Source organism: Neolamprologus multifasciatus, chromosome 6 (genome assembly GCF_963576455.1).
Source record: "Neolamprologus multifasciatus chromosome 6, fNeoMul1.2, whole genome shotgun sequence".
Classification (NCBI taxonomy): domain Eukaryota; kingdom Metazoa; phylum Chordata; class Actinopteri; order Cichliformes; family Cichlidae; genus Neolamprologus; species Neolamprologus multifasciatus.
This window is the reverse complement of record NC_140444.1, coordinates 26,421,388-26,425,528: the sequence shown is the minus strand read 5'-3', so window position 1 is coordinate 26,425,528 and position 4,141 is coordinate 26,421,388.

The following is a 4,141-nucleotide window of genomic DNA, read 5'->3' as shown; positions in this document are numbered from 1 at the left end:
CTGACATCGCCCGAAACGCTCTGTAATCACCATTGATTCTCATTGTTCTGGTTTTGTCTAATCACCTAAATTGTTAAAATACTATTTTAGAGACCAGATAATCACAACCTTAATAACTATGGTGCTTCTGCTAATCCCTCTACTGTATTTTCTTTCTTTTCTTTTTTTTTTTTTTTTTAGAAATCTCAATTAATTAGTTTTACATCAAAGGAGCAGTCTCTGTCTATAAGCAGGAAACGTAATTAGGCACTAATGAAGAAGACGACTGTGCTGTTTTCACTTTTTTCCCCACCACCCCACCCCCAGCTTGTCGCTAGGTGAGACTATAACCCCCCACCCATCCACCGCTGGGTGAAATGAGACGTGCACGAAGGGGAGGAAGGGGGAGCATTGCTCCTAATGACAAGTGCTGGAAAGCTCAGACTGTCGAGAAAGCCCGACTTCAAAGGGGCGAATGAGAAAAGAGAGAGATGGCAAACACACAGGCGGGCGTAAAGCGTGAGAACAGAGAGCAGGGCGAGGGCGTCTGAGGGAGCAGAATATAAAGACTTCATCGGAAGCCGGATGCTCTCAAACACTTTCAAGGAAACACCTTGGTGCTCGAGTCCACTTACAAAGAGCGCACGGTACACTGTCCAAACTCTCACCTTTTGAAGCCTGCAGGACTCTGCATGTGATGTATAATTAAGAAAAGTGCGGCAGGTTGCTGGCGTTTTGTATTGCTATGCACTGTACTTTGATTGATAATAATGATGGTAGCCCCCGGCTGTGTGAAACGACTTGCATGATGATGTGCAGCACACAAAACTGATCAAAGCCCCTAAATATGAAATGTGAAGATTAATGTTTGAAATGAGGGTGAGAGAAATAAAGAAAGTGGCTTCACCATAGAAACAGCAAATGAGCGCATGAGTGCGAGGCTGGTGTTTTACAGAAATAGGCTCTCTTCTTTCTTAGGGAGGACTCCTCCAAATCCCACTGAATGAAGGAGTCCATAAGGGACTCCCCCCAGTGGACTGAGATGTATGTGACTGGTTTGATCAACACACAATGTAGATGCTGCGGGCCTGTTCAGAGCAGATTCTGTGGATGTTTTCTGTGCAGCTGGTGACTGCCAGAGCCTTGGGATAATGAGGCCCGGGCTAAGACGACTGTGAAGAGGGATTGGTGGAATCTGCAGCAGACTGTTGGCAGGCTTCTGCTGTCTGAGCCGGGCTCTTACACCAACTGCACCGGAGGACGACTCGTTCACACGAGGGGAGGGCGGGGAGGAAGGCAGAGGAGGCCCATTAGTGTGAAAGGAACAGGAAAGACAAAAACACCTACACTAATGGCAAAACATTCGTCCTTAAAACGTGTTAGATTTCTCAGCGTCGCCTGCCACTTACCTAAGAGACAGGAAGCAGTACAGAGGGATGTCAGTCAGGCGGTGAGTGGGATGAGACGATCTGCCAGCACACAAGATGAGTTGACATCACCAAACATACTGTATCTTGTCAGAATCAGAGGAGCAGCAGAACGGTGTCGGTGTCCTGATTTCGGCTGTTTTGCTGTTTCGCATAAGTTTTACTTGAATTTTGTGTTTTTTGTCAAAAAGCAGACAAGCTTTTCGGTGCAGGGCTGTAGTGTTGTGCATCACTCTGGAGCAATTTCACATCTGGTGGCTAACAATTTGTTGTTTTGTTAATCTGGTTTTTGGTAATTTTGTGTCTCTTTACCTCCAACAACGGAAAAAGAGTTCCCTCGCTTCACTGCAAACTTTGACACTAGGACTGTAGTGAGTAAAATAAAATTCTAGTTTATTGAAACTGTACTGAATGATAGCAGGGGAAGCGATCTCTAGATGACCTCAATCAGCCATGGTCACCTGAGTCTGTCACATACCTTACATTAATTATAAGTAAAATGCTTTCTAGCATATGAAATCTTTTAACCTAGTTATTTGACACTGAAATGTTAAAGGGGAACTATTATGCTCATCTGATGCTCCACTGCAGCGGCCTCGCATGAGTCATTGCTTATAATATTCTTATTTAATTAATTTTCGGTCTCAGATTTTCAGTCCACTGTTGTAGCTCATCTCCACGTCTCCTTTTAGGCTTGCTTACTTCTGATTGGCTGCCCCCTACAAACACAACGGCAGGTGGGTGGGGTTCTGTGTGCCTAAGATGACCATATTAAGCATATCCCCTCTCACTGACATCACACAGAGCCAAACGTAGAAAAAAAAGTAAGTGTTTAACTCTTTCCCTCATTAAGATGACATCTGATGACCTCCTCTGTACTCAATGAAGACTCAAAAAGGCCTAAAATATGACAGAAACCACTAGGTTCAGAAAAGAGCTTCAAGGTTACTCCTACTAGTCAAACCAAGACTTAAACTGCATGAAACCTGAGTTTTTGTTGCTCATACTCCACCCTCAATACTTTGGCCCTCAGCATTTTAAAGATGAATCAGCCTATGAAAACCATTCAGCATCATCTCTGATATGTCCATGACAGATTCCAGTGCAGCCCCTAACATTTAGATTGCTCCCATTATGACCACTTGCACTGGGTGAATTCAGTTATTTCGTCACGGACCTTGAACTTATGCAGGGAGCGAACATGAACTTCTGTTCGAGGTTGACCCAAATTTGGTGTCAAGGATCACTGTTGAAAGTGAGAGCTGAGTTTTAGCTTTGAGCAACAGCAGAGTAGCTTCCAGGTGAAGAGTACACCGGCTCCGAGCCTGCAGGCAGCGCCTCAGGTGGGAAGCGAGACCAGGAGCGTGCTCCGCCTTTTTTTTTCTTTTTAAACTTGAGACTTTCACTGCATAGCTCCTCTCTAATGTCCCAAAGCATCTGAGGGAGAACATCCAACACTTTTGGTCCCACAAACACAATCTTCGCTCCTGTCTAGCACACAACCCAGAATTGGCTTCTTACGATTTTTTTTTGTGTGCATATGAAAACAAATAAAGACAAAAATAAAGGAATAACTTAACTGCTCCACAAGCTGGGCACTTGCCAATATTCATGGGAAAACAGAAACATATCAAATGGTGACTCAGCACAGGAACTGAGCAATGATAAACAAAAAGTGATCTAATTTTTGGATTTCGATGAGAGAAGAAGAAATAACTGCAGCTGCTGCTTTTTTATTAGATAAAAGGCAACTTCTTTAATCGAGAAACCATGATAGTCAGTTAATAAATTATCATTTTAAATATTGATAACTAGGGATGGGTATCATTTAGGTTTTATCTGATACCGGTGCCAAACCGGTACTTTTGAAACGGTGCCGGTGCTTAAACGGTGCTCGAACCGGTGCTTAAAGAATGGAGAACACAAAATTGGTCCAAAAACCTCTCATGTTCAGCTGTTTTTTTTGTAAAAAGATAACAATGTTAGCCTTTTCTGCAGCTATAGGGCATATATGGTATCACTCTTGGCTGGAAGCAGTGCTTAAACAATGGAAAAAACAAAAACTTTGTCCAAAAACGTCTCATGTTTAACTGTTTCCCACTTTTTATTTGGTCATTTTAGCCTTTTTGGCCAGGGTGAAGGGAGCATCTGCCATCAAACAAGAAGACAGCCGCATGTAGCTATGATGATGTTTGCTAGTTGACCTTACATGCATTAATGTAATAACGTGGTTAGCCTACTCTACGTAAATTATACACGAACAACATTAAGCTACTCACGCAGAGAAGAACAGCTGCTGCTGCCATCATCATCCTCATCATTTCTGCTACACTGGCAGGGCTAGGGGCCAGGACTCTACTCTTCAGCTTTTTGGGGGATGTTGCTAACTCTTCGTCCGATAACAGGCACCACACCTGCAGTAGATGCGCTCGGTGTGAGGAGCAAGCTATCAAATACGGCGCATTTTTCGGCTTTTAAAAAAAACGCTATGCGTCGCCAGGTGTTTCATCGGATTTCAGGTGTTACCTCCTTTCCACAGTATCACCTTAAAGCACTTGTTGCAGGCTGCTGAGTTTGCATCTTTTGCTGTGAAGTACAGCAAGACTTTTTACCGCTTCGCCTTGGGCATTTTTAACCTGTAGCTCTGCTCTAAAAGAACGTACGTACCTGGACCCGCCTACTATACCGGTGTCCGGTGCCCATCCCTATTGATAACTTATTATGATATTGGTGCC